Source organism: Muntiacus reevesi, chromosome 5, assembly GCF_963930625.1.
Source record: "Muntiacus reevesi chromosome 5, mMunRee1.1, whole genome shotgun sequence".
NCBI classification, from domain to species: Eukaryota; Metazoa; Chordata; class Mammalia; order Artiodactyla; family Cervidae; genus Muntiacus; species Muntiacus reevesi.
Window position 1 is genome coordinate 101,830,306 of NC_089253.1, and position 27,401 is coordinate 101,857,706.

Genomic DNA, 27,401 nt, shown 5'->3' on the forward strand with positions numbered 1-27,401 from the left:
CAGAGAGACAGGAAGAGAGAAAATGAATGAATGAATGGCTATTGATGTGCTTACCCGGAAGCACTCTCCCATATTCTGCATATTGATGTATATTATGCCTTGATGCAATTCCAGCTCCCCCTAAGGGGATTTAGCCCAGGAGCTTATTTGACATGAAATTTGGTCACTAGCATGGAAAATCTCAGAGGCATGATAAAGACACAAAATATAGCTCTATACACCGAACTTTTAAATAGTATAAATGTTAGGATGTTAAATTGATTACAGAACATGCTGGAGATTCTTAGTTCATCTTAGTTCTTTTTATTGGGTTTGAAATTTGAAAGAGTTTATTTACTGGTATCATCTTTTGGAAGTGATAGTTTGGTTTTAGTTTGTCTGGGAAAGTTATACTAAAATTGTGGTAAGATAAAGTATTTATTATTTGCTTTTGATTCCATATTGAGTTTTCTGCTTTGTCCGAGATGAATCCTTGAAAAAATCGCATGAAAGAGATAAATACTCAGGTTTTCCACAGTATAAAGTAAATTGCTTCTCAATGTGATTTATTACTGCACTGTAAAGCAAATTACATTCTTGCTAACATATAAAATCCCCTGGGTTCAGGTTGACTTTTATAAGGGTATTTAGAAACTTTCCTAGTATAGGATTAATTAATATCTTTCTGTAATTGGACTTTGTTTCATAATGAGAGTTATCTTGATTCCTTAAATGGTAGTAATGCCATTAAGTACAGTGGTTTCGATGTGGACACTGAATCTTTTCTTGTTCATAAGTAACTCTGTGGCTTTCTGACATCTTTGATGGGGACACGGTGAAAAATACATCTCCTGACATTGTACACACAAGACCGAAAGAAAATTTGACTAAACCATACTTACTGTTACTACATGTGATATTCAGTTTTTTTTTCCTGCTCTGTTATATTTGTTTTAAAGATAGTTATGCACAACCATTGATTTCAGAAATGTCTTGATTCACACTGAAAATATGGCTGTATCCTGTTGATCCTTTAAAAATGAATGATAATGAAGAAAATCACAGATCCCTTTATATAGGCCCTTTTGATAAAACAGATAAGAAAAAAGGATAAGGAAGTCAGGTATAATCTCTCTTTTATCATCCAGATTATTCATACACACACACAACATAAGGTTATACACATCAATACTGTAGTTGCTAAGATAAGCTAAACAAAAGCCTAGAGTCACGATTATTAGAACTTCAATTCAGTTCAGTCGTTCAGTCGTGTCCGACTCTTTGCAACCCCATGAATCACAGCACGCCAGGCCTCCCTGTCCATCACAAACTCCTGGAGATTACTCAAACTCATGTCCATCGAGTCGGTGATGCCATCCAGCCATCTCATCCTCTGTCGTCCCCTTCTCCTCCTGCCCCCAAGCCCTCCCAGCATCAGGTTATTTTCCAGTGAGTCAACTCTTCACATGAGGTGGCCAAAGTATTGGAGTTTCAGCTTCAGCATCAGTCCTTCCAATGAACACCCAGGATTGATCTCCTTTAGGATGGACTGGTTGGATCTCCTTGCAGTCCAAGGGACTCTCAAGTCTTCTCCAATACCACAGTTCGAAAGCATCAATTTTTCGGCACTCAGCTTTCTTCACAGTCCAACTCTCACATCCATACATGACCACTGGAAAAACCATAGCCTTGACTAGATGGACCTTTGTTGGCAAAGTAATGTCTCTGCTTTTTAATATGCTATCTAGGTTGGTCATAACTTTCCTTCCAAGGAATAAGCATCTTTTAATTTCATGGCTGCAGTCACCATCTGCAGTGATTTTGGAGCACCAAAAAAAAAGTTTGACAGTGCTTCCACTGTTTCCCCATCTATTTGCCATGAAGTGATGGGACCAGATGCCATGATCTTAGTTTTCTGAATGTTGGGCTTTAAGCCAACTTTTTCACTCTCCTCTTTCACTTTCATCAAGAGGCTTTTTAGTTCCTCTTCACTTTCTGCCATAAGGGTGGTATTAGAACTTAGGAACTTGTAAATTACAGCATAAATAAGTTTGTATGTAAGGTGAAAATCCAGTCTAATCAAAATGACTCAGAAGCATTGAGAAAGCTACCTCATTGGACACAGTATTCTTGCCTTTCCTTAAATCCAACAGCTTAGTTTTCTTTTTGTTGTTCATTGGCTGCAGTTAACTCTTTCATTTTGAGACAAAATTGCACCCATTTCCTCATCCTCCGCTTATTGCAAGGTGCTCACACAGGAATGATAACAACCAGTAATAACAACCGAAGGAGGGAGACTCTTAAGTTTTCCTCAGTCAGGGCCTTCTGTCTCCTAGTGGAACCACCAGTGTTCTTCTCTACCACGTCCACCGTTTCTAATTATTTTTATACTTGACTAGTGTAAATAAAGGGAAAAGATCACACCTGTTACATTTGTTATGCATTCCAGAAGGAAGCTTTGAATATGTATTTAAATTCAGAATTTATGATTTAATGTTTAAAAATGAATAAACCTAGTAACCAATGCATAGTCTGTCAAGCTTGTGTATTTCAGGTTAAATGTTTTATTTCAACTTTTTAATCTATAATGAAGGGAACGTTGTTTTAGCCAGTATGTAATGTTATAAACATTTTGGGATTACTGCAGTATGCTGGGTATGAATAGAATATCCTTTACCCAAAGATCTCATATTAAAATAAAAGAGACAAACAAAATCAATATTTATGGGGGTGATATTTACTGTTATCGAATAGAATGAAGTAGAGAATAGTTACTCAGTGTGGAGGCAAAATTCCAAAGGGGATGGAAGCAATTAATTGAAGCTTTGAAGGCTGATCAGTTGTTTGCCAGCGAGTGGTAAGTAGTAGGGCCTCTCTAAACCGGGTGAAAACAGCTTGTGCAAAGGCTGAGGGATTAACTATTTCAGAGGCTTTAAGGTTATAAGGTTCCCAGTTCAAGTTTTACATCTGCTGCTTACTGGAAAATTACTTAGTTTCTCTAAGCATCTGAATGAGGGATATAGTAGGATTACATTACTTGGTTATTTCAGGGATTAAATAAAAGCATTTAGGAGTGAAAGCTCTAATTGTCTCCCCTTGTAACTGCCTGAAGAAAGCCTAAAGGATGAGCATGGTGAGTAGATAAGGCATCATAGGGATGTGGAAGAAGGCATTGTTGTTGTTTAGTTGAAAAGTTGTGTCCAACTCTTTGCGACCCCATGGACTGAAGCCTGCCAGGCTCCTCTGTCCATGAGTTTTCCCAGGCAAGGATACTGGAGTGGGTTGCCACTTCCTTCTCCAGGGGATCTTCCTGACTCAGGGATCAAACCCACATCTCCTGCATTGGCAGGCAGTTCTTTACCACTGAGCCACCAGGGAAGCCCATGGAAGAAGGCAAGGGGTGGACAAATGTACTAGTTGGGTTACCCTAGTAAATTGCTTTGTTTGGTAGGGGGTCACTATTAGGACATCAGTCTTATAGAAAACTTGAAGTCTTTGCCATGAAGATGGTACAGAACAGTGGTCCCCAACCTTTTTGACACCAGGGACCTGTTTTATCAGACAGGATGTAGGGGATGGTTTGGGGGTAGTTCAAGTACATTAGATTTATTGTGTACTTCATTTCTGTTATTATTACATCAGCTCCACCTCAGATCATCAAGCTTTAGATCCCAGAGGCTGGGGACCCCTGCTGTAGAAGAGCTTAGGTTTGAACCTCAGGATGGTGAGAAGGCAATGTGGCATCAATTGTAGGGATTTATATGGGTGAGACCATCTGTTGAGTAGATACATCAATTATTGCAGGAATGGGCAGTAACAGATTGACAGGCACCACCTTGCCCATGGAGAAAAATTTAAAGGTCATTACAGCAGATAAAAAGAATTGACAAGAGTCTGGACTTCTTGACACTTCAGCAGCAGAAGTGTAAATAAAGAAATTCACCCAGGCACAATGCTCAGTTCTTGTAGTGGATAGGTACAGTAGAATTACTTAGGAAGCAGCAGCAGCTGATCTATACACAAAGAGTAAATGATTGAGATAAATTGCAAATTACTGTCATGTAAACTTTCCACCTTATAAAATTAAAATTGGAAAGATTGTTACTATTGTCAGCTTAAATAGGAAAGTTGGATATTAAGACATGTAATGGAGAAAAGATGGAGAAAACCCATTTTGGCTTTCTTGTGTTCCACATCTAGAAATTCTAGATCATAGCATCACTGTAAGAGACTTGATTGTTCAGTGGTTTGTCCATTAACAAAAGCTTTTTACCCAGACTAGCACATGTTTATACTCGATTAGCACTGGATATAATGTTCCTAGCAGACAGATACCAGCATAGCAGCTCTGCACCAGGGAAAGAAGGGAGGTCTTTAGGGAGCTACAGTTTCTGTTGTATAACTGGGAGATGAGGGTGAGCTTTCTGAAATGACTTCCTCCTTATCAGGTTGGCACATAAATTTCATCTCACATGCCAAATTAAAAAGAAAAAAAATTTAGAGCAATTCCTTGTACCAGAGATGGAGAAAAGAATGAAATCAGTAGTTGCTTCTCAATCCTCATTCTGTATACAAAAATATTGATTAGAATAAAGCTATTGACTCATCCATATTTTTAAATGATATTATCAGAATATTTTACATTCTGATTGTTATTTCAGTGAACATATTTTGGTAGTATTTCATCATCTGCAGTTTAACACAGGAAGCCATATCCTCACTCATTTGGTTTATCAGTTTTGATATAAGTTGAGATTGTTACAGTTGCAGGTAATAAAATCTTGAGCTATCTTAAACAAGAAGCAGAATTTATCATGTGGGCGCTAGGGGATGTTCCTTTAAACACAAGAGCAAGAGTTCAGCATAGCTGGTAGTGACAAACGTTTTCCATTATCTCTTGCCATCTAATGAGCTTGTCTCTTTGCATCTACTTCATCTCTTTCCCCAAGTTCTTTGCTTTTTCATTCCCATTGCAGAAGGTAGCCGCCATACAGCATTCAGACTTATAGTTCTGTCATTTGCAGAGTTAAGTTGTTACCCATTAATCACACCTCTAGATTCTTCAGAGCGAATCTGAGTGACAGGGGAGGTAACATAGTCTAGAGATGAGCCCAAGAACCAAAGTGTCTGGGTCAAATTCCACTTCACCACCAATTAGCTCATTTACTTGGGGCAGGTTACTTGACCTCTCTGAGTTTCCTTTCTCTCATCTGTGAATTGGAAGCATGTTAGAAGTATCTTATAGGATTAAATCAGTTAATACATTAAAGCATTTAAGAATACCCAGCACATAGTAAGAGGTATATGTGTATAGATTAATATAATTCCAAACTGATTCTTCCTTTACACAGTCTTGAAATAAGAGATTAACATTTAGCAGAACTTAATAAATTCACTTTCTAAAGCTCACTTAGGTTGTGTTACTATTAAATATGAAATGATTGAACCAGCTGCTATGATAATCGTTAGAGATCCTGTTTCAGATGTTGAGAAGTTATCTTCTATACTTGATTCTGGGAGTGGGATTGATTTGTGAGTTAATTCAAAATATCTTTTTTGGAGTTGTTATAGGAGCAATTGACATGAAATATATAATACCTAGTTTTTGTTTTGTAAAATCATAGCTTGTCCACAATGACTGAAAAATCTTATTCTAGTTTTTTATTTCTTTTAGCACCCATATTTGCATTCAGTTTAATACTTAACTAAAAATATTCATTGATCTACTCCTGTGTGCTGTGCTGTATTTTTGGCCCTGGGAATCTAGGTGTGAGGTAGAAAGACCTGTATCAGTTGCAAATCTTATATTATTTGGAGAGGTAAGACATGAATATTAGCTAATGATAACACTTGTCAGCCAGTGATAAGTATTATGCGGAGACTTAAAATGGAATGATGTAATTAAATTGTTTAATTGGAGGCTTTATGCTGGGTAATCAGTGAGTGCCTCACTGGTGTCATTTGAGACCTGAATGCCATCCAAGGGAAAATAAGGGAAAAAAGAATGGCTCGGGCAGAGGAAACCTCTGAGAGAAAGCCCCAAAGTGGTACAGAGCTTGATATGTTAACAAAGTCACAAATACTACAGTAGATTATTATCTATATTCATAACTTTGATTTCAGAGGTTAGCTTCAGAGGTTCAGGAAAATATAGATATTTTTCTATCTAAGGTCAAAGACATTGTATTCTGTCCACAATTTCCTAACATAGCATTTTAAAAAGAAATTCTTTTTTTAGGGCCCCCTGCGCTGCATGTGCCATCTTAGTTCCCTGACAAGGGATCGAGTCCCTGTCCCCTGCAGTGGAAATGCAGCATCTTAACCACTGCACTCCCATGGAAGTCCCCCCTAACATAACATTTAACTTACATTTTCTGAGACATGAAGGCTTTAGGTAACTTTTCCTTTCCTTATGACTGTCTTGGAGAAATTTGACTATGCCTGGCAGTTTCTCTCTTCTCCTTTGTTGTTCTGTTGCTCAATCATGTCCAGCTCTTTGTGACCCCATGGACTGCAGCACGCCAGGCTTCCCTGTCCTTCACTATCTCCCAGAGTTTGCTCAAATTCACGTCCATTGAGTCGATGATGCCATTCAACCGTCTCATCCTCTGTCACCCCCGTTCTCCTCCTGCCCTCAATCTTTCCAAGCTTATGGATCTTTTCCAATGAGCCTGCTCTTAAAAACACTTGTGAAACTTGTGTGATTGTTTGACTGGTCTCTCACTAACCCATAACCTCCGTGAGAACAGGGCTGTGTCTGGTTTTGTGTACCACCATATCGCTAGCCCAGCATTGTGCCTGGTGCTTTATATGCTCTCTGTACATAGTTAATCGATAGTATTGGGGGGAAAAAGAAGTGTGTATGTGTAAAAGAAGCATATGTGTAATCTTGGTCTGCGGTGGATAATGTTTGTAATGATTCAGTTCAGTCGCTCTGTCATGTCCAACTCTTCGTAACACCGTGGACGCCAGGCAACACGCCAGGCTTCCTTGTCCATCACCAGCTCCTGGAGCTTGCTCAAACTCATGTCCATTGAGTCAGTGGTGCCATCCAACCATCTCATCCTCTGTCATCCCCTTTTCCTCCTGCCTTCAATCTTTCCCAGTATCAGGGTCTCTTCCAGTGAATTAGTTCTTTGCATCAGGTGGCCAAAGTATTAGAGCTTTAGCTTAAGTGTAAATCCTTCCAATGAATATTTAGGACTGATTTCTTTTATGACTGACTGGTTTGATCTCCTTGCAGTCCAAGGGATTCTCTAAATGATTGGATACCTTCATAAGATAGGAAAGGTTATTTCAAAATCTTTTTATCCTTAGAGCTTCATACTAAATTCTTGTAAAATTTACTGTAGAATTAATTAGAGTCTAGTTGAATGGGCTTCCCTGGTGGCTCAGATGGTAAAGAATCCGCCTGCAATGCAGGAGACATGGGTTCGATCCCTGGGTTGGGAAGATCCCTTGGAAAAGGGAAAGGCTACCCACTCCAGTATTCTTGCCTGGAGAATTCCATGGACAGAGAAATCTGGCAGGCTACAGTCCATTGGGTCGCAACAAGTCAGACACGAGTGAGCGACTTTCACACACACACTAGTTGAATAGTTAAATAATAGTTTTTAACTGTTTAAAAAAATAATGCATTGCTTATTTCTTTAGCTTATTCAGTGATTCATTGAACATGCATACCTCCTACGGGCAATGCCCTGTGTTAACCTTTAAGCTGTCTTCAAAGAGACAACAGTCTAATCTGGAAGAGAGCCTTTCCTTGGCGTGCCTGTCACATTGTGTGTGTACCCGGGGCCTCACTGAAATGAATATTCTCTCTGCTTCCCTGAGTTGTACCTTGCAGGTTGTTTTTATTTCTCTTCACTTGGCACAGAATATCTGCAGTCTGGTGTTCTCATGAATGAATAAAGGAGTTGATGGAAAAGGCAGTATGGGAAATAGAGATACTATCAAAAGATACGAACATTTTTTAGCACATTGATTTTTAAACTGTTACAGTTTTACCTTTTGAATAAGTAGTACATTCACATGGTTTAAAATTTCAATACATATAAAATAGCGTCCAGTGAAATTGTTCCTGTTGTCCCAGTGGTGGTGTTCTTTTTCAGAAATATTTTATGCAGATACAAGCAAATTGGTGTGTGTTCCTCTTCTCTCTTTTTACAGAAATTTTGGCATCCCATTCATTTTCTGTACTTTGTTTTTCCATATTTGTTAGAAATTCTTCTATGTCAGTACATCAAGGATTCCTTATGCAGTTGATAGATGCATAGTATTTCATTGTATGGAATTTTGTAATATGTTTGACCAGCTCCCAATGTATGTATATTTAGAGTTGTTCCCAGTATTTTGTTGCTACAAACTGGTGCAGTAAATAACCTTTTGCGTGTCATTTCACAAAAGTGTTAAAATATCCATATATCCAGTTCCTGGGGGTGGAATCGCTGGGTTGAAGGGTATGTGCATTTTGTAATTTTGATATATAAGTCAAATTGCTGTCCTTCAAAGATGTATCATTTCACCCACCAGCAGAGTATATCTGTGCCCTTTTAAAGGTGAGAACTTTTGATTAATATTCTAAAGAAAAAATGGAAAATTTTCAGGTCGTTATATGGAGAGGAAAGATGTTACAGATGAAGAGGGAGCACTTTGAGAAGCACACAGGAGAAATAGCTTGTCTGGGAATTTTATCCTGTTTGATCTAGCTAGAATATGAGAGAAAGGCCAGGAAGTGGTAAGAAAATAGGTGTTGGTCGTGGAGGGTTTTGTGTGTAATGCTAAGGGAGCGATATTTTCGTTCTATAGATGAAGGTTTTGAGTAGGAAAATGATGTACTAAAGTTGATTAATGCATATTACAGAAAGAATAGCTGTTTGTATCATTTATTTAAAGGGAAGCATACCAAATAGCTCTACTCCCTAAAGATCTTGCACCTTAGTTTTTTATCGTTAATGAGTAAAATAATGTTGATTATACAATAAAATTTGGGAAAAATATAAATAAATAATAAAAGGCAGAAATTACTAATAATTTTACCACTCAGAAATTCTATCCAAAGAACTCTTGTGGTCCTTAAAACAATGAAAGAGAATCAATATATGTATTTAGGTTAGAAAAGACAGTGATTTCCAGAAGACAACCACTTGTTAAGAGTTGTTATTTCTCCCAGAAAGGAGAAGAGAAAAAGGGGTAATTTACAGCATAGTTGTTAATGTAAGCATATAAAATGAAGGCCTTATCTTAAACATATAGGTGCCTATTAGAGACAAAGAACCATTTTTGTTTTCTTTAAGGACCTTTGTTGTTTTTCAGTCACTCCACTGTTTCTGACTCTTTGTGACCCCATGGACTGCAACATGCCAGGCTTCCCTGTCCTTCACTCTCCCAGAGCTTGTTCAAACTTACATCCATTGAGTAGGTGATGCCATCCAACCATCTCATCCTTTGTTGTCCCCTTTTCCTCCTACCTTCAGTCTTTCCAAGCATCAGGATCTTTTCTAGGGAGTTGGCTCTTCACATCAGGTGATCAAAGTATTGGAGCTTCAGCATCAGTCCTTCCAATGAATATTCAGGACTGATTTCTTTTATGATTGACTGGTTGGATCTCCTTGCAGTCCAAGGGACTCTCAAGAGTCTTCTCCAACATCTTCTACAAACCTTTAAGTTTGTATACATGTAACCTGATTACATGTGTTGTTTTTCCTCTTTATGACATTTCATTGGCAGGTACTTCTCTAATTAGGATCTCAGCAATTATCAGCCATGCAAAATGTCTGCTAAGTTTCAGAAAGCTGGAGTACACTGTTCATACTCAGGAGGTCTCTTATAATCCTAGTAGTTTTAGTAACCAGATCTTCCTTTTGTAGAGTTCACTGAAACAGTATGTGGCAGATCTTTTCCAGGCTGTTCTTTGAAAACAGGATTTGAGAACATCATTTCCGAGTCACTATTGTTCTCTTTAAATGCATGTGTCCTACCAGTGCATGCTTCGGAAGTACATTAAAATACCTTCAAATAATTTTTCCCTCCTTGATTAGATCCTAAGAATTATGAGGGGAAGAGGAGGAAGGTCCTAGGTGCATTTACTGAACTATCTGTTGGAGAACTCCAAACTGGTAGATTGTGACAATAATTTTGGTGTTTTGGAATTCAGTATATTCCAAGATAGTGGTAAAACTCATATAGTATGTGATAAATGCTGCAATCAGCAAAATCTCTTAATTGTTAAAAGGTGACTTGGTTAGAAGCCCAAAAGCTCTGCAATGCCCTCTAACCTAACACTCACACTTACATTAATTTGACTCCTTCATGTGAAGTGATCATTTTTATTGCTCTTGCCTAAAGGTGCAAATTGCTTTCTCTCTTGGGTGTAGGCTGTTGAGCTTTCTTCTTATTAAAGAGACAGGAAATGTATCTTCCATTTAAAGGATTAATGTCATGTGTAAATGTGTACTCTAATTTGTCATTGACTTGAACTCTTGGAAGAAGATATGAAAAACAAGGGATAGCTTAGGATCCACGACTCTTGCTCATGAATGAAATGTTTTGAAGGACCAGCCTTTCCAATGATGGAAGGGTGCAGAGAGGATATGAGAGAAGACTGCAGTACGCCAGAATATATTTTGTCTCTAACCAAGATGGCCACGACTGAGTTGGCTGGACTCACGAGTTCCTTTTTCTCCTACAAAGGACTTTTACCTATTTCTTCAGGAAGTGAGTACTCTTCTATAATCATTGATGGAAATGGAATTTAGCACACTGCATTTGATGCAAGAAGGTTGACACTGGACCCAGGGGAGAAAAGAGATCATTTGTTAACAGACACTTGCCAAGACACAAGGACATTTTTTCAAACCCTGCCAGGTCAGAACATGGTAGATATTCTACAAAATTGGGCAAATAAGTAATTGGAATAACTGAGCGAAAACTATTCCTTTCTGTTAATTAGAAATAAGAGAAACTGTCCTGTGAATTTTCCAGAATTAAGAATACTGAAAATATTTAAAGGATATACAAATTTGTAGTGATATTGATATCCCACAGTAAATTACCACGTCTCCCCTAAGCAATCTTCAAGGGAAAAACAGAAATAAGAACCATGTAAAATAAAGGTACTAATTCCATCTGGAGTGAAATGAAGGCATTCAGCCTACTCAATCTTTCAAACTATATAGAAGGTTTTTTTTTTAATATATTGAACATGATATAAAATGACTGTGAATTCATACTGAAAAATTTCACTCACTGGTGACCTGTTTAGACCAAACCCATAGGTTTCAGCTTGCTTCTGGCTGCAGGAGCCAGGGCCCAGCTGTGCAGGACAAGTGTGACATGGACTGGGTGACCACAGCTCTGCTGCCGTTGGACTGATCCACCTTTCTCTAAGCACCTCTAGAGCCCAGCTGCTTGTGTAGATCCTCGGTCTTCCCTAGCTTTAGAGAATTTTTCTAAGGTACTTGTCTTTGGTACCCTTACAAAGGGAAAGAATTAATTTCCTTTCTTGACTATGCACAGATTTCATGTTAGGAGACTTAGAGTAAGAATAGAAAATTAGTAGACTCACAAATTAAGATGAAAGGGAATTGACATAATAAGGAACGTAAGGCTCGGGGTCCACAAGTTCTATAGTATTATAACAAGTTCCATGGTATTATATTTCATCTTCTTTTATTATTTGTTTATTTTTAATTGACAGATAATTACTTTACAGAGTTTTGCTTTCTGTCAAACCTTAACATGAATCAGCCATCAGTTCAGTTCAGTCACTCAGTCGTGTCCGACTCTTTGCGACCCCATGAATTGCAGCACACCAGGCCTCCCTGTCCATCACCAACTCCCAGAGTTTACTCAAACTAATGTCCATCGAGTCGGTGATGCCATCCAGCCATCTCATCCTCTGTCACCCCCTTCTCCTCCTGCCCCCAATCCCTCCCAGCATCAGGGTCTTTTCCAATGAGTCAACTCTTCACATGAGGTGGCCAAAGTATTGGAGTTTCAGCTTCAGCATAGGTATACATATATCCTGGGTTTCATCTTAATAGTGATAAAATAATGCAATAAAAAGAATCACATTATTTTTAAACTTTATTTCATTCAATTAACTCATTATTCTCTTTTTTTATGTCATTTAACCTTCACAACAAAGCTTTAGGCTTATTTTACAGGTGGTCAGGCTGAAGCAGGGGTTCAGAAGATGGCTCAAGGATACACTGCAGGAAAGTAGCAAAGTCAGAATTTGAACACAGGCTCCCTGGCTCTGGGACAGTGTTCTTAATCATTATTCAAAATGCGTGGCATTAAAAAAAAAGTGATAAAATGTTTTATTTGCGTTCAAAACAAAACAAAATACATGGCATTTTGCTTGGTTCTCATTCATTAGTTATTATACTATAAGTATAATACTATACTTAGAGTTATTATATAAGTTATTGTATAACCTTGAGATTATATATCCCTTTGATTATCAGAATCCTGAACTTTTCTACACCTAAACAGTTTCTAAGGAAGATGGTAAGTTAGACGTTAAATCTATAATTAGAGTTTCTTTAATTTCTTGAAGGTGAATGATTGCTCTAACAGTGATCGGCCCTGTTGTTTTTCACTGTCTTTCGGGTATGTGGCTATTAAGGTAAACATGCCTCAGTTCAGTTCAGTCGTGTCTGACTCTTTGCGACCTCATGAACTGTGGCACGCCAGGCCTCCCTGTCCATCACCAACTCCTGGAGTCTGCCCAAACCCATGTCTACTGTGTCAGTGATGCCATCCGACCATCTCATCCTCTGTCCTCCCCTTCTCCTCCCGCCCTCAATCTTTCCCAGCATCAGAGTCTTTTCCAGTGAGTCAGCTCTTTGCATCAGGTGGCCAAAGTATTGGAGTTTCAGCTTCAACATCAGTCCTAATGAACACCCAGGACTGATCTCCTTTAGGATGGACTGGTTGGATCTCTTTGCAGTCCAAGAGACTCTCAAGAGTCTTCTCCAGCACCACAGTTCAAAAGCATGCTTACTTAAATTCTAAAAGCTCCATGTTTGACTCGGAGTTCTATACATGAAAAGATTCTTCCTTTAGCAGGCATGCTTACAGTGAATAAGTAAAGCAGTTAATAGTTTTGTCTGTTTTGAATTTCCCTAATTGTGTAGAAGGCATATGCTAATGAGAAAGTTATTGTTTGAATGTGGAACTGCTGCCGTCTTTCAGTCTATTTATTCAAATACGTCTGTGAACTTACTGTTGTAATGGAAAAAAAAAAACTTTGATAGTCCAGAAACTGGCACTTTAGAAGAAGATTGGACAGGTACAAAAATGACTTATACTAAAAATTATCTTAAGTGAAATTGCTCAGTCGTGTCTGACTCTTTGCGACCCCATGGAATATAGCCCACCAGGCTCCTCTATCCGTGGAATTTTCCAGGCAAGAGTACTGGAGTGGGTTGCCATTCCTTCTCCAGGGGATCTTCCTGAGCCAGGGATCGAACCCGGGTCTCCCACATTGCAAGCAGACGCTTTACCGTCTGAGCCACCAGTTTCATTTATCTTAAATGAAGGGTACTTAATTATACAAAGACAATCTATTTTTTGATAGCTTGTGTATCAAATGTATAGAGGGCCCAGTGTGGATAGCTAGCATTTTGGTTGACAGATTCAGGACCCAGAAAAGTCTAGCGGGAACAGTGTGTCCATGAAACTTTGTAGGGCAAAGAGTAATATGTGGGATTCAAATCCAGAAGAATTGTATGTAGTATAGCATGTTAGTAGCATTTTATAGATGTTTTTAGCCATTAAAAGGGAACTTAAGTCTTAGTATTAATAAAACTAAATTTTTACTAACTATGTACTTTGCACCCAGTAATGTTAGTGGAGTTAGTGCTACACTTACAGAAGAGAGCAAGGTAAGTGGGGTTCCTACCTCCACGGGATTTAGAGTCTAATTGGCAAAATAGATGTTAAGCAATCACAAAAAAAATTATGAATTTTATGAAGAGAGAGGAAGACCTGAGTCCTAAGGGAATTTTTAGGGAGATCTAGTCCAAATCAGAGGGATTAGGCTCTGTGGGAACACATAGGGCGAACTGATCTAAGTTAGGGGTCAGGGGACCTGAGGGACAAGGAGGATTTAGTCAACCGAAGAGAATGAGGGGAAGGGGTCAGGTGTTCTAATAAGAGCAGAAAGTGTATTCTAAGTTTCAGGAGTGAGCAGGAAAACGTAAAGAAATGGAGTAGAGAGTGTTGGGTAAGGGAAGCAAAGAATGGCTTGAAGTTAGGCTAGAGAAGAGAGTGGGCTTTAATAGCCATGTTAAGGAAATTGGACTTCATGCACAGGGCGATGGAATGCTGTTTCAAGGTTTTAAGCAGGGAAGATCTTAATTTTATGGCACTGTCAGAAACTCTAAGCTAATGATTTAAATGTGGCAATGCATTTGACCTTTCTGCCCTTGAATTTTCTCATCTTTAGAGTGAGAGTCTTGGGTTAACCATTTCAGATCAAAAATCTCTAATGTGCATGTAAATCTTCTGAAAGTATCATGTCTAGGAAGAAGTAACACAGCATTTTTCATCTGTTCTGCTCTGATTCTATTTTTCTTCCTTTCAGATTAGAATATTTTGTTATGGAGCATATTTTAGTATTTTAGAGTACAGAAAGTGCTCTAATGATTCCTCTGATGTGGTGGGGTTTTTTCCCCCTAAAGTAGAATTTTGTCATCAGAAAGATAATATAGATGTATTATGGAAAAAAATTTTAAATGTGGAAAATAATGAGAAGGAAATAATAGTGATGGATACCGTGATTCTAAAATACTTGGAATATAGCTAGAATGAAAGGTACAGGCTGGTGTTGTTGTCGTTGTTCAGTTGTCCAGCCATTTCTGACTCTTTGCAACCACATGGACTGCAGCATGCCAGGCTTCCTTGTCCCTCACCATCTCCTGGATAGGCTGGTTTCAAATCTTATCAAAAGGGCAATTCCGCTGCTGGGATAGCAGAACATTGAAGGTCCAATAATAATCTTCAGATTTCTGAAGGACTATTGTGTGGAAGTTGGAATAAAAGGCAGAATCATGGTTAATGAGTATAGGCTGCTAGAGATACAGATTTCAACTCAGAAGTGGGAAAAACAAAACTAACAATTAGAACTTTCACTGGAAGGTTAGTAAGTTCTTCTGAATGCCTGTAAGTGTTCCAGTAAAGTGCTACATGTGTTTAAGCAGTATATAGTCACTTAGGGATAATATTGAGGACATCCCAACATCAGCTAGGAAGTGAAATTATATGAACTTTGACTCCATAATCAAGGGTTTTATTTTGGAATCTTAATTCATTACGTATTTTGAGGAACACATAACTGACTTGAATAATCTAATACTTGATTAAGAAAGAAAAGTAATTTAAGCTACTAGGTGTCTTGACTTTGAAGAAATGCTGGAAGTTTTAAACTAATTTTTAGGTATGTCATTTTTTGGTGTACAGTTGTGGCATTGGTTATATTCACCACTATTTATTTCTAAAGCAGTTTCACCCACCTCCCCCCTTCCCCCCATTACAGATATCTGCTCATTAAGCCGTTCTTCCCTATTGCCCTCCTTTCTCCTAACCCCTCGTCACCTCTAATCTACTTTGTGTCTCAGTGAAATGCCTATTCTAGGTATTTCATACAAGTGGAATCATAGAATATTTGTCCTTCTATCTGGCTTATTTTACTTACTGTAATGCTTTTTTTTTTTTAATTATTATTATTATTTTTTTAAAAATTTTATTTTATTAGTTGGAGGCTAATTATTTCACAACATTTCAGTGGGTTTTGTCATACATTGACATGAATCAGCCATAGAGTTACACGTATTCCCCATCCCGATCCCCCCTCCCACCTCCCTCTCCACCCGATTCCTCTGGGTCTTCCCAGTGCACCAGGCCCGAGCATTTGACTCATGCATCCCACCTGGGCTGGTAATCTGTTTCACCATAGATAGTATACATGCTGTTCTTTCGAAACATCCCACCCTCACCTTCTCCCACAGAGTTCAAAAGTCTGTTCTGTACTTCTGTGTCTCTTTTTCTGTTTTGCATATAGGGTTATCGTTACCATCTTTCTAAATTCCATATATATGTGTTAGTATACTGTAATGTTCTTTATCTTTCTGGCTTACTTCACTCTGTATAATGGGCTCCAGTTTCATCCATCTCATTAGAACTTATTCAAATGAATTCTTTTTAACGGCTGAGTAATATTCCATGGTGTATATGTACCACAGCTTCCTTACCCATTCGTCTGCTGATGGGCATCTAGGTTGCTTCCATGTTCTGGCTATTATAAACAGTGCTGTGATGAACATTGGGGTGCACGTGTCTCTTTCAGATCTGGATTCCTCAATGTGTATGCCCAGAAGTGGTATTGCTGGGTCATATGGCAGTTCTATTTCCAGTTTTTTAAGAAATCTCCACACTGTTTTCCATAGTGGCTGTACTAGTTTGCATTCCCACCAACAGTGTAAGAGGGTTCCCTTTTCTCCACACCCTCTCCAGCATTTATTGCTTGTAGACTTTTGGATAGCAGCCATCCTGACTGGCGTGTAATGGTACCTCATTGTGGTTTTGATTTGCATTTCTCTGATAATGAGTGATGTTGAGCATCTTTTCATGTGTTTGTTAGCCATCTGTATGTCTTCTTTGGAGAAATGTCTGTTTAGTTCTTTGGTCCATTTTTTGATTGGGTCATTTATTTTTCTGGAATTGAGCTTCAGGAGTTGCTTGTATATTTTTGAGATTAATCCTTTGTCTTACTTACTGTAATGTTTTTGCGGTTCATCCATGCTGTATGATATTAGAACTTTGTTCCTTTTTATAACTGAAGACATCCTGTTGTATGTATATACTATATGAGCACATTTTGTTTCTCTCTTCATCTGTTGTTGGACATGTGGATTGTTCCCTTATTTTGGCTGTTGTGAATAATGCTACAGTGAACATGGCTGTACAAGTGTCTGTTTGAGTCCTTGTTTTTTATTCTTTTCAGTATATACCTAGGAGTGAAATTGCTTCAGTTGGTAAAGAATCCGCCTGCAATGCAGGAGACCCCAGTTCGATTCTTGGATTGAGAAGATCCGTTGGAAAAGGGATAGGCTACCCACTCCAGTATTCTTGGGCTTCCCTTGTGGCTCAGCTGGTATAAAGAATCCACTTGCAATGCAGGAAACCTGGGTTCAATCCCTGGGTTGGGAAGATCCTCTGGAGAAGAGAATGACTACCCACTCCAGTATTCTGGCCTGGACAATTCCATGGACTCGCAAAGAGCTGGACACAACTGAGTGACTTTTATACTTTAAAGTTAAATGTAGAATTATCCTGCAGAGGAACCACCATGGTGCTTTCCATGGGGGCTGAACGACTTTGCATTCCTACCAGCAGCTTAGGAAAGTTCTAATTTCTCTACTGCCTCACTAACATTCTTAACACTTTTCTGACATTTTGTTTTTATTTTTATTCTAACCATCCTCATGGATGTGAATTGGTTATCTCATTGTGGTTCTAATTTGCATTTCTTTCTGATGACTAATGATGTTGAGTATTTCTCACTCGTGCTTATTAGCCATTTATGTATCTGGAGAAATGTCTCTGGAGAAATGTCTACTCAACTCCTTTGCCCATTTTTAACTGTATCAGTTCAGTTCAGTTGCTCAGTCATGTCCGATTCTTTGTAATCCCATGAACTGCAGCACACCAGACCTCTCTATCAATCACAAACTCCTGGAGTTTACCCAAACCCATGTCCATTGAGTCGGTGATGCCATCCAACCATCTCATCCTGTCATCCCCTTCTCCTCTTGCCCTCAATCTTTCCCAGCATCAGGGTCTTTTCAAATGAGTCAACTTTTCGCTTCAGGTGGCCAAAGTACTGGAGTTTCGGCTTCAACATCAGTCCTTCCAACGAACACCCAGGACTGATCTCCTTTAGGATGGACTGGTTGGATCTCCTTGCAGTTCAAGGGACTCTCAAGAGTCTTCTCCAACACCACAGTTCAAAAGCATCAATTCTTCAGTGCTCAGCTTTCTTTATAGTTCAACTCTCACATCCATACATGACTACTGGGAAAACCATAGCCTTGACTAGATGGACCTTTGTTGACAAAGTAATGTCTCTGCTTTTTAATATGCTATCCAGGTTTGGTCATCACTTTCCTTCCAAGGGGTAAGCGTCTTTTAGTTTCATGGCTACAGTCACCATCTGCAGTAATTTTGGAGCCCAAGAAAATAATAAATGTATCGTTTGGTGGAATTGTAAGAGTTCTTTATATATACAGGATATCAAACTCTTATTAGATATATGATTCAAAAATATTTTCTCTCATTCTGTAGATTGTCTTTTGACTTTCTTCATGTTCTTTGCATAGAATTTTTAATGTTGATGAAGTCCAATTTACTTTTTTTGGTTTGTGTCAAAGATATTTTTCAGTTCAGTTCAGTCACTCAGTCATGTACGACTCTTTGCAACCCTATGAACTGTAGCACGCTAGGCCTCCCTGTCCATCACCAACTCCCAGAGTCCACCCAAACCCATGTCCATTGTGTTGGTGATGCCATCCAACCATCTCATCCTCTGTCATCCCCTTCTCCTCCTGCCCTCAATCTTTCCCAGCATCAGGGTCTTTTCACATGAGTCAGCTCTCCGCATCAGGTGGCCAAAATATTGAGTTTCAGCTTCAGCATCAGTCCTTCCAATGAATATTCAGGACTGATTTCCTTTAGGGTTGATTGATTGGATCTCCTTGCAGTCCAAGGGACTCTCAAGAGTCTTCTCCAACACCACAGTTCAAAAGCATCAATTCTTCTGCGCTCAGCTTTCTTTCTAGTCCAACTCTCACATCCATACATGACCACTGGAAAAACCATGGCCTTGACTAGATGGACCTTTGTTGGCAAAGTAATGTCCTTGCTTTTTAATATGCTGTCTAGGTTGGTCATAATCTTCCTTACTAGGGAGTAAGTGTCTGTTAATTTCATGGCTGCAATCACCATCCGCAGTGATTTTGGAGCCCAGAAAAATAAAATCAGCCACTGTTTCCACTGTTTCCCCATCTATTTGCCATGAAGTGATGAAACTGGATGCCATGATCTTAGTTTTCTGAATGTTGAGCTTTAAGCCAACTTTTTCACTCTTCTCTTTCACTTTCATCAGGAGTCTCTTTAGTTCTTCTTCACTTTCTGCCATAAGGGTGGTGTCATCTGCATATCTGAGCTTATTGATACTTCTCCAGGCAATTTTGATTCCAGCCTCTGCTTCTTCCAGACCAGCGTTTCTCATGATGTACTCTGCATATAAGTTAAATAAGCAGGGTGACAATATAGAACTTTGATGTACTCCTTTTCCTATTTGGAACCAGTCTGTTGTTCCATGTCCAGTTCTAACTGTTGCTTCCTGACCTGTATACAGGTTTCTCAAGAGGCAGGTCAGGTGGCCTGGTATTCCCATCTCTTTCAGAATTTTTCACAGTTTTTTGTGATCCACACAGTCAAAGTCTTTGGCATAGTCAATAAAGCAGAAATAGATGTTTTTCTGGAACTCTCTTGCTTTTTCAATGATCCAGTGGATGTTGGCAATTTGATCTCTGGTTCCTCTGCCTTTTTGAAAACCAGCTTGAACATCTGGAAGTTCACGGTTCACATATTGCTGAAGCCTGGCTTGGAGGATTTTGAGCATCACTTTCTAGCATGTGAGATGAGTGCAATTGTGCGGTAGTTTGAGCATTCTTTGGCATTGCCTTTCTTTGGGATTGGAATGAATACTGACCTTTTCCAATCCTGTGGTCACTGCTGAGTTTCTTGACATAAAACATCATAAAATTCATAAAAACATCTGTTTAAGAGAGTGAAGTTTTATGTAATAAGAGTGCAAACTGTTCATGTGAATATGTGCAGAATAGCATATATAGATATACATAGTTGTTGCTCAGTCATATCCAATTCTTTGTGACCCCATGAGCTGTAGCCCACCAGACTCCTCTGTCCATGGAATTTTCCAGGCAAGAATACTGGAGTGGATTGCCGTTTCCTACTCCAAGGGATCTTCCTGACCCAGAGATTGAACTTGCATCTCCTGTGTTTCCTGCCTTGCAAGCAGATTCTTTACCCACTGAGTCATGCAGAATAACATAGTAGCTAAACTGAATGAAAATTTGCATGAGTTGTTTTGTTTCCTTCTCTAAGCTTTATCTTTCTGTGAAAAGGTTCCAATTTACTTATGAAGGATGTTTTGAGATTTTTAACTTATTGCTTACAGAATCTGGGAATGTGCTTGTAAGACTAGCAGTAAATTTTGTGAGCATATTATCTGCTTAGTAATGACATCATCTGTCTTATTAGATTTCAAGATGTGGAAAATAGCTCATTCAAATACTCCTATTATGTGATTGAATGATTACTTATTGTTATAAAAATCAAAGCTCCCTTGTTACTGCTATGATTCTTTTCGACTGCTGAATATAGAGACACATGACTAAACAGAAAGATCCTTACTGCTCCCAGGTATTAGACTGTACTTGCCTTGATGGTGTAGAAAGGAGATAGCGGTGACTCTGGAGATAGTGATTTTTAAACTCCTCCAGAACTAGGATGGATTTTATTCCAGATATCCCACTTTTCTCCCTGGAGCTTCTGTGTTAATGCTGACTAGACTCAGAGTAATACAACAAGCCCTGGTCAGTTAGGGAATGTCCTCTTATTGATCTGTTTCTGGAATTGTTATTCACAGTAGCTCCTACCCTTGGCAGACCTGAGTTTGTTTTGCAGTCAAATGAGTGACAAGGTAAGATTTTATTTTTACTTCCGAACAAAGTATTTTTACTTCTGAATTAAAGTATAAATTGAGCTGGGTAATAAGCATTTATGCTTTCACAGACTCATTGTTTGATAAAATAAAAACATAAAAAACCGATTGATGGCATTGTCCATGGCTGGCAGGTGTTAATGACATGCAAGCCATGTGTTCCGCATCCACACGAGACAGATGCTTGTGTTCTGTTCTGTAGGTCTTACTGCTTTGCTCTGCCAGTGGTGTTTTAGGTACTCAGCCACGTCCGACTCCATGGACTGTAGCCCGCTAGGCTCTTCTGTCCATTGGATTTTCCAGGCAGGAATACTGGAGTGGGTTGTCATTTCCTTCTCCAGGGGATCTTCCCGACCCAGGGATCAAACCCAGGTCTCCTACACTGTGGGCAGATTTTTTACCAACTGAGTTACCAGGGGAGCATGATTCTCTGCCGGTAGCCTTTCAAATTTATCTCACAACAGTGGGCCAGGCAAGAGAATATGAACAGACTAGCGCACATCCATTGTCTTGGAAAAGTAGCCCAAAGGACTGGATGCTTGTTTTATCCTTATACAAACTGGAGCTGTGCATTTGTAAGTGGCAAGGGTGTGTACCACGCCTTATTACAGGAAATACCTAAAAGCCAAATATGAGGTCTTTGATCTCAAGAATTTTCAGTGTGTTCAGAAAAGAACACACTCACATCTAGAAATGTCTTAAAAGCAAAGTATAGATAAGTAAAGATGAGTTGGACACAAACTGAATCTGTTTTTGACAGTGCCAGCTGTGTCTAGTCAGATAAGTTTATTATGGAAATGTGTATCAATCTAAAAAGATAAGTCATGTCAGGTAGTTGAAATTAACTGTGAATTCATTCTCTTCTAGATTTTCAAGAAAGGAATCCTTTAACAAAATTTATCTCAGATGTTCATAACCTGTATATTTTCAAGTTTTTAAACCTAGAAAACAGTGAAAATAAATATGTGCCATTCTAATGGCAGCAACTCCTTACTGCTGTCATTTGCATTGTTATCTGGTATACTCGGTAAATAGCACAATAATTGAAAGTTTAATTTATGAACTCTTAGGTGTTTGTTATATATGACACAGATTCTACCTTGGCTCTAAGTAGAGGTGTCTACTTATAGTCCACTCTGAATGCTTGTTCATAAGAGCCATGTGATGAAGTCATTTAGCTATAAGGATTTTGATTGTTCCCCCACAGGTTTTGACATGCTCATCATTGCCATGTGAGCAAGATAGCAACACTAAATGTTGTTTCTAGAAATAAAAGGTTTGTCCCTGTGGAATGTCAGTTAGAACAGGCAGCTTCTGTCTTGCCTGAAGAACATGGTTATTTTTGTGCTATAATCTTCCTGATAATGTAAATATGTTTACCAAACCCTCACTTTGTGAAAATTCTACAAAACTTATTAACTTCTGTAGGGTTAATAACTGCCTCTCACTTTTAGCTCTCTCCTAGTTGATTACCTGTCAGCATTCTAAGTCAGGTGGCGGGTAAGAAAATACCTAGCCTCTTTCTACAAATGAACTGTCTGCAAAAGGTTTCTTTTTGTAATATTTATCTTAAAGTTTTATTGGAAAACTACAGGGAAAAGAAAAAAGACAAATTTTTCCTTGGTTCTATTTAAATGCCAGTGACTATATGAAGTGAAAGACTAGTGATTCCTTGTTTCAGAAAATAAATGTTGACACCTAAAAGACAGAAGCAAGTTACAAAGCTTTCATGACTTTCTGGAATGTTCTTTCAACACATATCCTTCAGATATATACTAGTGTACAGGATAGATTTCCCACCATGTTTATCTACAGTTGGAAACAGATTCGTTTCATACATTTTTCTGTAATTAGATAAGAATGTTCTTACTGCTGATATGCAAACAGTTCATAAAGATAGCTGTTGCCTAAGATACTTCACAGTTAACAAATGTTGAGTGGTGAACTCCAGTCTTCATTTTCTAAAATGTAATGGTAGTATCCTAAAAATCCAGTGGTTTTCTCACATATAGTCCATGATGGTGAGATCCAAGGCTAGAAGGACATAGGTAGCTCTGCCATCCTCACAAGCTACTTACATGATGGAAGTAGGAACTAAGGAGTTGTTAGTCATTGCTATCTCATGGCCAAAGGAGAAAGGAAAGCTACCAGATGTTCTCTGGTAGCTCAGCTGGTAAAGAATCCACCTGCAATGCAGGTGGTTCATTTCCTGGGTCAATCCAGAAAGATGCCCTGGAGACTGGATAGGCTACCCACCCCAGTATTTGTGGGCTTCTCTAGTGGCTCAGACAGTAAAGAATCCACCTGCAATGTGGGAGACCTGGGTTTGAGACCTAGGTTGGGAAGATCCCCTGGAGAAAGGAGAAAGGAAGTGGGGGACAAGCCCCTTCCCTTTTAAGAGCAGCAGTACAAAATGGCGTGCATCACCTTTGCTTACAGCCAGAGTTAGTCATATGGCCTCTCAAGCTGGGAAAAGCTGGGAAAGATAATTTTTTTCTTTTTCTTGGCTCTCTCTCTCTCTCCCTTAGAAAAAAAATTTTTATCTTATATTGGAGTATAGTTGACTTACAATGTTGTGTTAGTTTCATGTGTAGAGCAAAGTGACTCAGTTATGCATATGCATATTTCTTTTCTTTTATATATAGAAAAGATGATTAACAAGGACCTACTGTATAGCACAGGGAATTCTACTCAGTATTCTGTAATAATCTATATGGGAAAAGAATCTGAAAAAGATAATCCGTAGATGGGAGCCCAGTTGAAACTCAGGAAGGGTAATTATTTATAGGTTTGTGCATCTGTCACCACATCAAGTTTTAGAATATTCTTGTCGTCCCAGAAATTACCTTCATCATCATTTGCAGTCAATCCCTATCTCATCCCCAGACACGGTAATTTGGAATCTACTTTCTATGTTTATGGATTTACATTCTGTTAATTTTATATCAATGGAATTAAACAATTGATAGCTTTTTACCTTGTGTCTTTCACTTAGCCTGATGATTTTGAAGTTCATCTCTGCTACTGTATACATCAGTCATTTGTTCCCTTTGTTGTATAACAGTATTCCATTGTATGTGTATCCCATATTTTGTTTACCCATAGTTGGATGGTAAACTAGTTGTGTACTAGTTGGTTGACTTTTTTTACTTGCTTCAGTTTTTAGCTACTGTGAGTAGCGTTCCTATGAACATCCGTATACAACTTTTTGTGTGAACATAGGTTTTCATTTGTCTTCTGTGGGTGCCTAGGAGCAGTTGCTGAGTTGTATAGTAAGCCTGTGTCTCATTTTTAAATAAACTGCCAAACCATTTTCCAAAGTGACTCTTAACATTTTACGTTCCCACCAGTAGTTTCTGAGGATTCTAATTTCTCCATTTCTTCAATAGCATTTAATATTGTTAGTCTTTTTCATTATAGACCATTTCAGTGGGTATATAATAGTAGTTCATTAGAAGTTTTTGTTTACATTTTCCTAATTATGTTGAGCATCTTTTCATTTCCTTATTAGCCATTTGTATTTCTTCTTTGATAAAGTGACTTCAAAAATTTTGCCCATTTTTTAATTAATTAGTTTTTTTTTTCTTGTTGAGTTGTGAGAGTTCTTTATATGTTCTGGGTATGTCCTTTATCTGATATATGGTTTATATTATATATTCTCACAATCTATAACTTTTCCTTTTTGCTTTCTTAATGATGTCTTTTGAAGAGCAAGAGTTTTTATATTACCATTTTTTTGTTTTATAGATTATGCTTTGGGTATCATATCTTTAAAATCTTTGCCTAATCTAATATGAAGATTTTTTTCCTAGGTTTTCTTTGAAATATTTTAGTTTTTGCTCTCATATTTAGGTCTGTGTTCTATTTTTCTTTTGTTTTGGGGAGGGCAAGGAGGTATGTTGTGAGATAAGAGTTTACATACATTCTTTTTTCAACATAGGGATATCCATTGTCTCAGCACCATTTGTTGAAAAAACTATTGCATTTCCTTAGCAAACTTGTCAAAACTCAGTTCAGTTCAGTCTCTCAGTTGTGTCCGACTCTTTGCGATCCCATGGACTGCAGCATGCCAGGCCTCCCTGTCCATCACCAGCTCCTGGAGTCCACCCAAACCTGTGTCCATTGAGTCGGTGATGCCATCCAACCATCTCATCCTCTGTCATCCGCTTCTCCTCCCACCTTCAGTCTTTCCCAGCTTCAGGGTCTTTTCAAATGAGTCAGCTCTTCACATCAGGTGGCCAAAGTATTGGAGTTTCATCTTCAACATTAATCCTTCCAATGAATATTCAGTACTGATTTCCTTTAGGGTTGACTGGTTGGACCTCCTTGCAGACCAATGGACTCTCAAGATTCTTTTCCAACCCCACAGTTCAAAAGCATCAGTTCTTCAGAACTCAGCTTTCTTTTAGTCTAACTCTCACATCCATTCATGATTACTGGAAAAGCCATAGCTTTGACTAGATGGACCTTTGTTGGCAAAGTAATGTCTCTGCTTTTTAATATGCTGTCTAGATTGGTCATAGCTTTTCTTTCAAGCAGCAAGTGTCTTAATTTCATGGCTGCAGTCACCATCTGCAGTGATTTTGGAGTCTCCAAAAATAAAGTCTGTCACTGTTTCCATTATTTCCCCATCTATTTGCCATGAAATGATGGGACCGGATACCATGTTCTTAGTTTTCTGAATGTTGAGTTTTAGGCCGATTTTTTTTACTCTCCTCTTTCACTTTCATCAAGAGGTTCTTTAGCTCTTCTTCACTTTCTGCCATAAGGGTGGTATCATCTGTGTATCTGAAGTTATTGATATTTCTCCCTGCAATTCTTGATTCCAGCTTGTGCTTCATCCACCCCGGCATTTTACATGAAATACAAGTTAAACAAGCAGGGTGACAATATACAGCCTTGACATACTTCTTTCCAGATTTGGAACCAGTCTGTTGTTCCATGTCAGGTTCTAACTGTTGCTTCTTGACCTGCATACAGATTTCTCAGAAGGCAGGTATGGTGGTCTGGTATCCCCTTTCCTTTAAGAATTTTCCACAATTTGTTGTGATCCACACAGTCAAAGGCTTTGGTGTAGTCAGTAAAACAGAAGTAGATGTCTTTCTGGAATTAGCTTGCTTTTTTCGATGATTCAGTGGATGTTGGCAATTTGATCTCTGGTTCTTCTGCCTTTTCTAAGTTTGGTAGGGGATACAAACTTGTAAACAAACAAATATAGCAGTGCTTTTGCATAGTTATCCTACTACTTTCCTCATTTTTCCACTGTAACCCCTACCTTGTAAGGAAGTTTGCTGCTCAGTGGGTTTTTAACAGTTGTGTTGGCGAGCAGGAGCGTAAATGGAAGTGATTGAGGATGGAGCGCTGGGAAGAAATAGTCGGAGAAACCACTTTCCTCTTTTACTTACTGCTCTCTTCCTGTTCCCCACTGTCAGTATTGAAGAAAGATTCTGTTCCTCAGACTTGTTAAGAAAAATATGACTAAGTTTTTGTACTTTGGTCAGATTAGAAATTAGAAATGTAAATTCTTTCAATGAGCTTGATTTTGTCCTCGTCAAATGATGATTTACTTGGTACTTATTTTCTTCATTTTCCATGTTGAGATGGAGATGAGAAAAAATGTGTTTCAAAGAACTATGATTCAGAATTTGAAATAGAATGGAATCCATTTATAATGGTCTCATTTACAACATGCGCTCTAGAAAATAGGACAAAGTTACTTTATAAATCTTTTTGTCTAACTTTTATTAAATTTGTGCCCCATGGTATATCTAAATGTGGATGAAAATGGGCTATGCTATATTTGGGGCTACCTACAGCTGTTAAATAAGGCTTCCCTGGTGGCTAAGACAGTAAAGAATCTGCCTGCAGTACAGGAGACCCAGGTTCAATCCCTGAGTCAGGAAGATCCGCTGGAGAAGGGAATGGCAACCCACTCCAGTATTATTACCTCGAGAATTCCATGGACAGAGCAGCAGGTGAGCTATAGTCCATGGGGCCGCAAAGAGTCAGACACGACTGAGTGACTTCACTTCTTACTTCTTATACCCCAATACAAAATGTTTTTGTATTAAAAAAATTTTTTTTTTAATCTCTCATTGTAACTTTAAGTGATTACAACATCAAGGATAGAATCAGATTTCTGAATCAGTGTTTTAAATGGAAAGGACTTAAATCCAGATCAGAATTCATTGTCATTGCCATAATTATACACAAGAGCTTTAATAATGGATGCATTAAAATATCTTTTTATTATGGAAACTTTTTGTTGTTCACAAGTTTTTTTTGAAGAATAGTTGATTTACAATTTTAGTTTGAGGTGTACAGCATAGTGATTCAGTATTTTCATAGATTATATGACATTCATAGATTATATGACATTAAAAGTTATTACAAGATAATGGCTATAATTTCTTGTGCTATACAGTATATCCTTTCATACATAATAGTTTGTGTCTCTTAATCCCATACCCCTAATTGGTCCCTCCTTTCCCTCTCCCTGCTGGTAAGCACGAGTTTGTTTTTTATGCCTGAGTCTGCTTGTTTTGCATATATATTAATTTGTATTATGGAAATTATTAAACACACAAAACTGGAGAGAAGAGAA

The 27,401-nt window shown here is 38.4% G+C and overlaps 1 protein-coding gene across 6 annotated transcripts in view; it reads left to right on the plus strand.

Annotated features, from left to right (window-relative positions):
- Nucleotides 1-27,401, plus strand: part of RABGAP1L (RAB GTPase activating protein 1 like) — a 657,985-nt gene that overhangs the window by 573,234 nt on the left and 57,350 nt on the right. The window lies entirely within an intron of this gene.